Source organism: Armigeres subalbatus, unplaced genomic scaffold (genome assembly GCF_024139115.2).
Source record: "Armigeres subalbatus isolate Guangzhou_Male unplaced genomic scaffold, GZ_Asu_2 Contig156, whole genome shotgun sequence".
Taxonomy (NCBI): domain Eukaryota; kingdom Metazoa; phylum Arthropoda; class Insecta; order Diptera; family Culicidae; genus Armigeres; species Armigeres subalbatus.
This window is the reverse complement of record NW_026942351.1, coordinates 90,338-104,413: the sequence shown is the minus strand read 5'-3', so window position 1 is coordinate 104,413 and position 14,076 is coordinate 90,338. Positions and strand designations below refer to the sequence as shown.

At 36.4% G+C, this 14,076-nt stretch overlaps 1 pseudogene; it reads right to left on the bottom strand.

Moving 5' to 3' along the window:
• Positions 1–126: 126 nt before the first annotated feature.
• Positions 127–14,076, bottom strand: part of LOC134203000 (ubiquitin-conjugating enzyme E2 R2-like) — a 20,074-nt pseudogene continuing 6,124 nt past the window's right edge.

The window sequence follows — 14,076 nt, the reverse complement described above, 5'->3', positions numbered from 1 at the left end:
CGGCTAAGGACCCCTACGGTTACGTACGTGCATCCAAGAAAAAATGATTCCCTGGATATTATATCATATTAATGTGCAAGCAGTGGAAAGTTCGGATTGTTTAGAACTAATTGATAGTTCCGAGCGTATGTAAAAATAAAATAATTTCTTGTATTTCTGGTTATGTAAAATCAATAAATCTAATCTAACTGTTTACAAAAACAAAAAATAAAAATTAAATTAAATTAAAGTACCGCTTGAACATGTTTTTTTTTGTTTCTTCATTTAATGATGCTGTACGCGTGATGCATTTTATTTAATACTACTCACTATGAGAAAAAAAGATCGAGATAAATTGGGCTGCTTGTATTTTGTTTTTTTTCCTATAACTTTTTTTTATGTTTTACAGTTTAACTTTTCAATATTACACCACTATTTATATTGCTTCGAAAATTCGCTGCATTTTACAAGTGAACGAAAACTATGTTTGATGCGTTGACATGGAAGAAATGATGCACAGAATGGCATAAACATTTATTATACAAAAACTGTATGAGTCGAGTTGCGCATTTCTGGGAAACAGTCCCATTTTTTATTCATTTGGCTTAGGTGTACTGCTATTTAGATCAATCCACTCAACATGAACTGTTTGACAGGGTTGTGGTATAGAGAATGTATTGCTGAAACCCACGATAAAAAACGTTTCTTCGAAAACGTAAGCAATCGTGTGTTTTACACATTTTCCAATGATAAGCTTCTGTCGCTTGTAATCAATCGACCCAATTCTAAACTCCATAATCATTTCGATTATGGCTATTTTGTTTTGTTTTGATATTCCAAAAATCCTCGGCTCATTAGTATAGGATACTATAGGGTAAATCTGTATGTTGCAGAAGATATTTTTGGATGCTGACATCCAATTGCAAAGCATTGCGACAAGTTGAGTTTTATCGTTTTAGTTTCGTTCTAGTTTCACATTCTCTTTCACTAACAATTTTAAATTTTGATTATGTACAAAAAAGTAATGTATACTGCAAGTGAAACATAAATTTGGGACAAAACGTAAACTAAATCGATTTTAAGTCATAGTTTTTTTTCGGTTATTGTGATGCATTCAATAAACATAGAGCTCTACGAATGCGTTTATTCATGTCAAATTTTCAGTCGACTTAAATCGACGCTTACAAAACTTTAATCAATTTATCCAATGTATGTATAAACACAGAAATGATAAAATCGAATTTTTTTTCTGATAAAAAACGGTCTAAGCGAGCGATTTGCATTCAATCAACTATTCCATGATTTTTCAGTTTACCTTCAGTTTGTCTTCTCGGATCAATTTAAAGCAATTACAAATATATATAGTAAATTAAACTGAACCAATGCTACACGCTAAAGGGCTTAGCTGGTCTGTTATGACTCACCGTTACCGCTGTCATCGCCGTCGGCAAATGATTCGACCGAGTCTTGATCGTCGTCCTCGGTGTCCAGATCGTAATCGTCGTCATAGAAGTCAGTCATATCGAGCTGGAACGAAAAGGCAATTATTTGATCAGAAATGTCGATTTTTTCATAAGGAAAATGTCGAATGTTAGGGCTAAGTGACAGAGTAAATTCCTTCATAAATGGATATCACCAGTAAAAGCAGAAGTATTAGGTTCGATGCACACGTTGCACCGAACGCGCGTAATTGATGCTGAGGAGCAACATAATCTACATCATAGCAACATTGCCGTAGAGCGATGTAAAAAAGTCACCTTTTATGTTGAATAAGTAAAATTTTCATTCTTTATTCTCACGTCCTTGAAACAAGACGCGTTTCATTTCCGTCTTCCTGTATAACTCTATCAGGTTATGGGCCCAGAGTAGCAAGAAAAACCACTAGGAGGATCTTGGAGTATTATACAAAGTGAGAATCCTTTTAGCGAAACATATGATGTAGTGTGATCAGGGATTGAATCCTAAAGAAAAAGAACAAGTCTCTCACTTATCATCTCTTTATACATATACGATATGTAGCATACCGCGAAAGATTTCGCAAGCTGTCATGATAGAGAACTGATTCGGGATGCTATACCCCATGATAAATTTCTTTTAGAAAGCTCCAAATGCGGGGAGCACTGGCTCTGGTGATGCATTTTAACTTGTTCTACACAGTTGGGCAGTAACCAACACGAAAGGAGCGAAAAAAAGCGAGAATCACCATTTTTCTGTGAGGGCTGCCTATCCGATTCTGTTTTTCCGCACTTGTATACAAGTTTGATAAATTTATTATCATGACTTGTTATGATTCGGAACAGTTTTTACCTTTCTTTTATCATTGTTCTTTAACTATTGAGAGCGATTTCTGCAAACCCTGAGTGTGATAAATGGGGAAACATTTCAAAACTTTTTTTAGCTTGGCTTAGACTGACTGTACATTATATCAATGGTTGCTACTCCGTGATTGATCAGAGCTGGTGCAAATTGCACTTCGATCCAAGTGAATAGTGGTAGGGGTTTACCATCTATTCTCGAAGTGCACGTTTCAACAGCTCACACATTTTAATCAATAACGGCGCCGGCCAAGTCCTTACAGTTGGTTGGGAAAGAAAGGGAATGTAATGTGTGGTAATTGTTGCTACAAAAGACCGAGAATACCTCTGCATCTCCACAACTACCAAGGGAAGGATGTTTTGTTAGTTGGGTAGGGTAATAAGAAACGTAGATCGGGATGCACCATGAGAAATTATGTGACCTATGCGACTTCTATTCTACTAATCAGTTCGGATATTTAAAATATTAGCCGTTCCTTACCTTGTTTAATTGTTCACCCTTTGCGAGGATAAACAATCAATAGCTCAAAGTGAGCGATTGTGCATTTGAGTTTTGAGTAGAGCCCGCAACATATTTTTTTCAACGCGATGAAAATAGAAAAAGAATGGGCATGAAATTGAAAATAAGGAGAAAATTACGGCTGTTCAACCACATTGATAATTATCTGAAAGCCAATGTCAATCAGCATCCCTTATTAAATCTCAACTTGAGGGTAAATAAGAATGCACAGCCAGAAGTATTTTGAATTGAATCTACATTTATTTTGATGTTTATTTTACATGTCGTGTGTGAAGTATGAGTATGTTTTTATTTAGTTTATACATTTATACCAAGATTTATACCTTTTATGTATTATATTAATGCATTTTTAATAAATTGTTCAAAACCACGACCAACAAATGTTGCCATACTATACAATTTAATTCCACTACTTGATTATAACTTTACATAAACGAATTATCAACAGTAAGGCCGTCATTAGTGTCTCGTACTTGACTTGAGTCGAGTTATGGTGAGCGATGAGTGGTGAGTTTTTATGTACACTTAGTAAATAATAATAAGAAATACAAGATCAACAATGAATTTTAAAACATAATAGAGGCATTCCACGGGGGCATGTCAGTCGATCCTGAGCGACCATTTCGAAAATATTTGAAACTCTGCACAGTTTTTCAATTTCATCTAAATCGTCATTTTTCGATATCAAATCTTCATATTGAGTCACGACTAACTTTTCAAAAGGGTGTATGTGAAAATGGTTCAAAAATATTTAAAAAGCTGCACAGCAAAAACGGAATGTGCACAGTAAAAAAAAATTGTTTTGCCTTTGCGAAAAATTCTTTTAATAGTGTTGAAACCTGTTGATAATAACGTTGATAGAAACATATCAGAAATGTTATTTTTAAGACAAAAGCTGCAAAATCAAAGATTTATATACACGTGTACGTCTATAGTTTACCTGCAAAAAATATACCTCTTAGAGAATAGACTTTATGATCGGGAGGAAACGGGTATCTTCAACAACAACAAATGCATGATAGGTACATACAATGACAATGCTCACGAAAAAGACAAAAAATAACTACTACTAAGGTTGTTAAAGATCTTATAGTAATTTTTTTCTTCAGTCAAGCAAATGACACCAAACTAGTCAGTAAAAACTTAAAAGTGATTTTGTTTATTGAAATATTACGAACAACATGAGTAGCCGCTTTCTCAACTGTTGTAGGCCGTTTGATGGAAAAAAGTGTTCAAAAGAGTTACGAAATCTCACCGAAAGCACCATAGATAAACTGAAAGCGACTGGTTATGCTCCAATGTCCACATTGAATACAAATTTACGCATTTGCACGTCCTGCCGTCTAAACGTTGACAAAAGAGCAATCTGTATATCATCGGTTGAGCAGAGCGCAGGAAGTTCGAAAACGACAGCAACTGAGGAATTGCCAGATGTATCGACAACAACTGAGGAATTACCAGAAGTATTAAGTGCTGAGAGCCTTGCCACCGTACCATCAGCGAAATCTGTTTCAACAAATCAATCGGAAGATGAGTGTATCCAAAAGGTCAACATCGAACGCTTTAACGAGGGCATAGCTGGGATAAAAGTGACTCCGATTAAATGGAGTAAGATGGACTACGTTTATTACCCGGAGAAAAAATACCGTGAAATAAACGAAGCTGTACGAAGAAACCTCTTCAAATTAGGGACCTGATGATGTGGAAAATACAGACTACGATGAGGTAATTATAAATATGAAGGAAAGGTTCTCGAATGCAGCCACGGCAAGGAAAGAAAAATTATTGATTTTGTCGATGCTGCCAAGTTCGTGGTCTATTCAGGATGCCATTGATGAGTTCAAAACCAATAGAAATACAGTAAAAAGAGGCAAAACAATTGAAGAATAACTGTCTTTCAACCAAAAATACTAGGTCTAGTACTGCATTAACAGATGAGACAAAAGAAATAGTAGTTCAATATTTTGAAGATGATGAAGTAAGTCGAGCTATGCCTGGTCAAAAAGATTATGTATCAGTAAAAAAGATGGAAAGCGTCAAGCAATACAAAAACGATTAATGATGACGACGTTGAACGAAGCGTACACACGCTTCAAGGAAACTCACGAAAAAATTAAAATAGAGTTTTCCTCATTTGCAAACCTTCGGCCAAGGCAATGTAAGCTTCTTTCCAATTCAGGAACACATAATGTGTGTGTGTGCACAACCCATGAGAATATTAATCTTATTTTACATAGTTTGAAAAGAATCAATTTAACAAAGGATATTAAAATGTTAACTGGTAGTCTTTTGTGTGAAAATACAACATCAAATTGCTATCTACGATCTAGTTCGGATTGTCCAGATTCTTCATCATTGGAAAATACTTTATTCGCTGAGTTTGAAGAAAAATATATTGATCAGTTATCATTTGAGCAATGGGTGACCACGGATAGGTGTGACATAGAAACTATTGTAAAACCTGTAGATGAGTTTGTGTCATATTTTTGCTTGAAATTAGAAAGTTTAATCCCTCACGATTTCATTAAAACAGAACAATCCAGCTTTTTAAAAATACGAAAATACATTACAAAATGGTGAATTTTAGTCATTTGTGATTTTCTGAAAATTACAGCTTTGTATTGCAAGATGAAGTGCAGTCCCATCACTGGAACGTACAACAAGCTACAATTCATCCATTCGTTATTTATTTTAATGGAAGTACGCAAATTGAACACTTAAGTTTTATTATAATTTCCGAAGATTTAAGACACGATTCAGTATCCGTAAACTTGTTCATTGAAAAATGATTAACTTTTTACGCGTTGATAAGCATAAAGAAGTCAAAAGATATATTTCATGTCTGATGGAGCAGCGTCGCAGTACAAAAATCGTAAGAATTTTTCGAGCCTATGTCAATTTAAATCAATGTACGGAATTGATGCAGAATGGCATTTTTTGCTACATCACATGGCAAAGGTCCTTGTGATGCTATTGGAGGAACAATAAAGCGCATGGCCACAAGAGCAAGTTTAGCCAAAGAACGTGAGCATCCAATTAAAACTGCGAAAGAACTTTTGATTGGGCAAATCGTAGAAAAGAAAAAGATTTAACCAAATTATCATTTTGTTTTACTACTACTGAAGAGTACGAAATAAAGGCTTCAGAGCTCAGCGAGCAATTTAATAACGCGAAAACGATCCAAGGAACCCAAAAATTTCACTGTTTCATTCCATTGTCGTAAAATAAAATTAAAGCAAAACTATACTCAAACTGTGCTGATAATAATTCAAAAGTGTTCGATATTTTAAAAATTTGAATAAAATAAATAAAAATAAGTATTAATAAACTGTTTTCATGATATCATAACCCATACCAAAATTCAAACCCAAAACTCTTAGAGTTTCTATAACAACATTGTGTAACTGCCACATTTAATTTAATACTTAGGATAATATTAATTCATTTTTATTTATGTATACATATAATATTTATACATATAATATACATAATATCGATGAATACATAAATATGGAATATCATACAAACAACTTGTTTAACTCACGCAACCCTTAACCCTTAACAATAAAATCAGCATCAAACTGCGATACTTGAAATAACTTACAAAGAAAAAAATTTTTTTTACTAAATGTGAAAATTGTGAAATGTTTGAAATGTCATAACTTTTTTGTTTATTAGTTTACCATCACCAAATTTTATGGTAGATAGCTAATATAATGGACCGTTTTCCCTAAAAAATTACGTTCGAAAAAGATAGGGTTTTGAGATATTTGAGTTTTTGTGACAAAATGATATTTTTAAAGGCAAAAATTTTTTTTTACTGTGCACATTTTCTTAAGAATCACCATTTAGTTGTCTAACTTTGCTGAAAAAATCATAACAATCGAACATTCCGTTTTGCTGTGCAGCTTTTAAATATTTTTGAACCATTTTCACATACACCCTTTTGAAAAGTTAGTCGTGACTCAATATGAAGATTTGATATCGAAAAATGACGATTTAGATGAAATTGAAAAACTGTGCAAAGTTTCAACTCAATAGAAAATCATGAATTAAAAATTTTCTTAAATTTTGATGCTGTTGCTTGGAATCGCTCAATACCAAAACGGGTTTGCCATTTTCCCCTTTACTGTTTAAGATATTTTTAATATTTCTGTCCAATGTAATGCAGATCCTAAAAGCAAAAACTCAACAAAGTGATGACAAACCATCAGTTCATAAACAAACCGATTACCACAAGTGACATATGATGCGTGAAAATACAATTTGTACAACTTATTATTTCCCGACTTTTTACGATCCTGCGAAAGATTGTACCGCAAGAATGGGATAACAAATCGGGATCCATATAACTTCTTTACGCGGCAATGTGAGTTGTGTGCGAAAGTGCCATTTTCCGCTCCAGCCCCGTTCCGAACCGACACAATCGGGCAATAATGTTTCTGTCGGTGGTAAACAGTTTCTTGATGCCGACTGCAGTTCCCATGGGAGTCATTTCTCTTCGCATGATGCAAGCCCAGTCACGGTAAACATTATTCTTCGTTAACATGACTCCCTTCCATCATCGGCGACGACGATCGCAGCGGAGACCCTCGCGGCGTGTGCGTGTGCCATATGCCTCATTTATGGTTGCATTATTTGTAACTTGTTTCCGACTGATTCTTTCTTCCATTCTCTCCAGACGCTATACGAATGGAGGCGGATTGATGAAAGGCAGAAACTTATGATGATTACTCACATGTGTAACGTAAATGACATCAACATCAAAGATATCGAAAATACTCGCAAGGTAGGTATTTCAAGTCTATGTTCGGACACATCAATGGAAACGGGAAAAAAAGACGAGTCAACATAATTTTATGAACCTAAACATGAACACTGAAAATAATATATCATGAACATATCTAAGATGCCTTATATTTATCTTCTCAATAGAGTCGCATTGTAAGGGAAAGAGGTTACATTTGATCCCTTGTTTTGTTTAGGATAGATTTAGTCTATAAAAAGAGAGCTATGTAGAGTATATTTATGGCTCAAACCCTGGCCTAATATACTGCGGTTGGACACATTTATCATTATAAAGCTCCATATATTGAAGTTCTAACCAAAATTATGCTTGCTTACTTTTGTTCATTGCGCCAACAATTATCCACGATCTTCAGCGAAATAAATTACATATTGGCAAATTTTCACAAACATTCAGGTGGATGCTATTTCTTCCCATCAGGGACAGGTGATTGGTAATTTCAATCATTGGAAAGATTTACCGGTGTCTCTACGGCGATTTTTTTTTGTTTAAATCAGTATCTCTATAACACCCACCACACGAAAGTATATGTTCACCTCTTCCATGTAGTGGGTAAACAAAAATGTTCTATCGGAGATCTAGTACAATTTTAATTTTTTTAATTTTAGTGCAAACTCCATTTAAATCTTTATTTATCACCACCCCCGATAGAACATTTTATAACTGCACTTACATAAAAGAGGTAGTGCGTGTTTCGGAGATACTGATGAAAATAACCCTCTTTAAGCATATACACCACGTTGCAGTATGGATCACACGCAATTTTATTTGCTTTGAACGAAGGCAGCATGCAAACGAAAGCAGAAAATCTCATTAAGCATGGATTAACACTAGCTTAGCTTAGACTGACTGTACCTACAGTGGTAGCCTGGGTCGTGCTGCGGATAGAGCCGCTTTTCTGCGCTCAAGCGAACAGAGGGATATTTTGAAATCACTCCCATAAACAAAATTATTTTGCAGTTACTTGGCTGTCAAACATTCTTTTTTGTCAAACATTTCCCGCTATTGTTACGGTTTATTTTAACTTACCTGTAAGTGACAAATGTCTGAATGGAATTGTGTATGTTCCATTGCTGCATGTTCTGTGTTTGGGCCTAAAGATAGGCAATTAAAATTATAAATAGAGAGATTCCCAGACACAGACTTTATATTACTGGTGTTACATGGCACAACATTATCGAGGTGCCCAAATAGGATAAGAATCCTGTACAAAGGCTCAGCTATGAATACAGCAAACTAATTGCTGTAGACAAAAAGCGCAATACGCAATAAAAATATACATGCGGGATTTGGCTGATGGACCAAAATCTCATATGAAACCTCGTCATTTCCCGTAGTGGGCACCACCTAGCCGTCTCTCTCAGGGCACCAGGAGAGAACGTGCATTATTTTAATTTGTTATTTGTTTCATGTTGATTGAGTATTTTTATGTTTGTATAAAATAATAGTAACGTGGGGCTGTTACACTGGCGCCCAGCTGAATAACCCACAAGTGTAGAAATGAAGATTTGATATAACGGCATGTATCGATTTGATTGTTTAGTGTGTGATTCATTTGATTTTTCGCGAGAATCATTTGAAATCCAATTTAATTGTAAGATCAACAGAGTCAGTTAAGTGTAGTAAAGAATCTGATTAGAGGACAATTTGCCAAGACTCGTTGGCGTTCAGGCACTTTTGGTAGGATTCGCTACCGTTATTGAGGTTTAGAATAGATTTAGTTTTTTGTGATTTGTGGCTTAGGTTAAGTTTCCAGTCTGTTAGTCCTCTAGTCAGATTTTTCGTCACTAGCTGACTTAAGAATTTTTCATGAATCGGCTCTCCGATTCATGAAAAATTCTGTGCTGTTGGATAAGGTTGTGTTACGGTTGGTTTTATTGTGCTCGTTTAGTTGTAAATATTCGATCAAGTCTGTATCATTTGTGCTATTTTGTGTATGTTTTATTTGTTGATTCTGTGTCTGGACTCAAGAGGAAAGCCTGAAAGTAGGCAATATAATGTTCAGTTGGGATTTGTCCCAAGTTCGTTCCAGACACAGACATCGAATCGTTGATGCCAAGTGGCATTAATTGATTCGAGGTGCCCAAATAGGATCTGAATCCTACACCAAATAGAGCTATGTATACAACTACTTGGCTGTTGTAGACAAAATGCAAAACGCAATGAAAACACATTTGCGGGATTTGACTGATGTACAAAAATCTTATAAGGAGACCTCGTCACATCTCGCAATGGGTAACACATTGGACGTTTCTCTCAGGGCACAGATAGAACGTCAGATATTTTAATTTGTTAAATGTGTTAATTGTTTATTTTGCATATCTGTAAAACTTTTATTGTAATACTATTCGAATTTCTCTTTCCACGCTGCATGAGGGCGCACAAATGCGCTAGACTCTACATGACTTTACGATTGTTTACATACATTCATGCTCCAATCAGCTGCTGAATCTCGTGAAATTTCGAAACGAGTGCTTTTTAATTGCATTCCCACTAATTTTCCACTCGCAATATAATGTGAGAATATTTGTTACAAAAAATACAAAACTCAAACAAAGTTTATTTTTATTTTTCCCCCAAATAATAACAATACTTCTCAATATAAGATTTAAAGCGAACTTAACCACAATCTTCAATGTTTGGCTCCGGCACAAAAGAAAATTTTGGCTTCACTTTGACAACCAAATCGATTCTATCCGCACCACCCAGGTGGTAGCTACATCTCATTCAGGGTCGGATTTAGCCGGAAGGGGGCCCCGAGCCCGACAGTTTGTGGGGGTCCCAAAATGTACAAAAAAAAACTCAAAGGTACAGCCCAATCGGGTTGTACGCAAAGGTGACATAGGACTTCGTAGCTATTCAAAATTGATGGCATATGCCTTGATTATTTGTGTCTTTTTATTAACATTGAGCAAACTGAATCGTACGTGGCAAAGCGAGGAGAATTTTAAGAATTAATTACAGACAGTCCTCGATGATTTTTTGTAAAGCCTCCACCACTTGGAATCAAATTTTGTCGAACCGCTCTTTGCGAAATCCCGACCAAAATGGCTCACGCGCGCCGGAAAGCAGCTTTCTTGTATTCGATAATTTAAGCTCGTTAGCCCCGATCCTTTGTGATCTGATATGGGTGTAAATATACGATTAGAGTAGAGTGGGGCAAGAGTGCGCGTGGGGTAAGAGTAAGTTTTCGATTTTTTGAAGTAATAAAAAAAGATAAACAAGCAGCACTGCATCAGTTTGACAGGTATTCTGGCCAACTATTATGTGTGTGTGTGTGTGCGTCATCCTCTATCCCTCACCCAACCGGGGGCGTTGATTAAGTAGTGCTACGAATAATTTGATCAGATCTCATGCTCCATAATGGTGCCCTTTTTGTTACGACAACTAGTACGACAAAAAGGAATCACATCAGCAGGAAGAATTGTTTTTTTTCAGGATGTGGAGGAAAGGGATGTACTAGTTGTTCATAACAGGTACAGCAAAACTTCACAAGGACGCCCTTATTCATACTAACTACTCAGGAGTAGAAGGTCAAGAAGAGCCACCGTTGCTGACTAAAGCGTGAACCGGATACCTGGGACTCCCACAATATCCGCGGCAATAGCAGCAAACGATGCCCTGTACGTATTTAGTTCATTTTTTTGTATAGATTGATGAAGCAATGAAGGAAAGAAAAGTAAAGAACTGGAACGTGCTCACCAATTTAGTTTGTCCAAAAAAGCTCCAATTTTGAATAGCAAACACCAAGGATATCCGAAGAGACCACATAATTTCCTAAAGTTTTGCATTTGTTATTCTCCTTTGCTTCCAATGAAATCGTGGTAACCACGTGGCGGCTACGAAATTTTCATGTGGGGTTATCAGCTTCCGATAGCTGTTATTGTCCTGGCTGCTATAGTCAAGTTGATTCAGCTCAGTACCAGCTCACAATTTTGATTTAACACCTTGAAATGAGCAGATATTAGGAAACGTTCAGATTATGGAAAATTGAGTTCTTGAATCGGGTCTCAAAGCATGGGTGCGATTTGTGGAAGCACTAAATAAATTCATCATCCTTGCAGAAATCAGCGGCTGTCTCTTGGCGTTTAAAATTCTAAACACGCCGCACGCAATTGCAATGAACCAAGTGTTAAAATGCACTGCGGATCAAATCAACCTTTACGTGTTTGATGGGGAATAGATTTGAAGTCACTTAATTTTTTTCTCACAAATGTTTGCTGGACAATTTTTCGTTAGTCATTACACCATGACCGCGACGTCGGATGGTAACACTATCACACATATTGGCACGGGATTAAATCGCGGAACATATCGGACAGCTGGTACCGTGGCACTATCGAGGAATGTAGATCAATTCTCAAACGGATAAGTTGGAGGCCATGTGGTGATGTATTTGAATTAAATTCTACAGAAATATTTTGTAATATACAGAAACAGACGAAAATTTGCGACAGCGAAATTATGTTTCAACCATTCACACGCGTTGTCTACTTCGATCTATCAGGTATTCTGGCCAACTATTATCATGTATAATTGTGAACGATTTGAATAAACAACAAGGGAGATATGAAGTTAGATATTTTTTGGTCATTTTGCTAAAAATAATTGTGTTTCCGCAACTAGTATTTTATTACCATATATACGTTCAATCAGGTGAACATTATACCATCTCGATAACCTGTTGTATAGAGTACTTTACGGTACAGAACACCAATCCGGTTGGTTTTCCAAGAAGTCAAAACCATTACTTGAATAAATTTTGGGACTGTGGGGTAAAAGTACGCAGGAACGGGTGGGGCAAGAGTACGCATGTGAATCTTCAAGTTTTGATGTCAAACTCGTATCTCCGGCCGAAATAAGACTACTTCCAAAGCGTAAAGATCCACAACAAAGAAAAAAGGAACAGAAATCGAAAATTATCATAAGTTCTCCTTTTAAAGATACGTCATTAGGTGTTAGAAAAGACTTAGCGAACAAAGCACTGAAGCGAAATGATGAAATTGTATTTGGACTTGTTGTACACCTAAACATAATATGAAAACACAATTTCATCTAAATGATAATTTCATTCAATCAAAAGAAACATCCATAAATTACGCAACGCTTAGCTGGGAGGGGTTGCGAGATGTATGACGATCCATATAATTTTTAGAGAATTTATACAAAAAGTGTAAGATAGGGGGGAGAGGTGATGAAATAGCCAAATTTTACGTTACGTGATTGGTGGACTTTTCTTAAGGAAAATTCCTTTGTTTACGCTACGCGAAACTTGATACATTTTTACCTAGGTCTGTAGTTTTTTGTATATAAAAACCCTGATTAATACACCTAGCGGTGATGGTGCCTTTCTCGTGCATTATAAAAATAGTATTTTGGCCATAACTTCCGAGCCCATAGTCCGATCTGACCAATTTTCAATAGGAAACAATGGTAGAGTATCCTGCGTCGAATGCAACTTGTTGCGAGTAAATCGGTTGAGGATAAGTACCTGAAAAATGAGTGACATTTTTTTGGGCGAGTGCGCACAGACACACACACAGACATCACCTCAATTCGTCGAGCTGAGTCGATCGGTACATAACACTATGGGTCTCCGGGCCTTCTATAAAAAGTTTGTTTTTGGAGCGATCATATAGCCTTTACCGTATACTTAGCAGGGTTGTAAATAATTGGCAGCACTGGATGAAGGTGATGTTTTTTTATATCATTTTTTTTTATTTTCTTCCTGCTTTGAAATCAACCTCACATTCCCGGAGAGACAGAAAAGTAAACATCAGAACTCACATCACCCACAGCGCCGCGAAGATGAAATTTACCACAGCAAAATGTACACATTCACCCAGCAATTTGAAAAAATTTACCACGCGTTTAAATGGGCCACTCACAGTCATACGGTAAGGCGCGAACTGAGCAGCATGTCAGAGCGACTTGTGAGTGGCTGAATGCGAAATTGAATGGTCGGTGTTGGAAATGATTTTTCGGGTGCACCCAGTCGCACTCAACACGGCGGCGATGAAGGCGACAGCAGATTATACTGAGATCCATGTTTCTCACTGCATTGACTGTGAAATATTTCTACCATGATACTTAGTATACGAGAAAGGCAAAAAACAATGGTTTTTCGTATGAAAGTGCACATTTTTAGGACCCCCTCCCCACCGGTGGGGTAAGAGTGTCTTTTTCTCTCTTGTCTTACTATAATGGTTCTACTAAAACGAATATCAATAATTTCAATATTTTTTCCGCTGGGTAACATAAAGGAAGAGTATATGAATCATCGACATTGATTTGATATGCAGAAGCTTGCTTCATAAGGGCCACATGATCGATTGAAAACTAAGTGCGTACTCTTGCCCCACTCTACTCTGGTGAAAGGACGGGGCTTATGGAATTACTTCATTAGATATAAGAAAGCTGCTTTTCGGCGCGCGTGACCCATTTTGATCGGAATT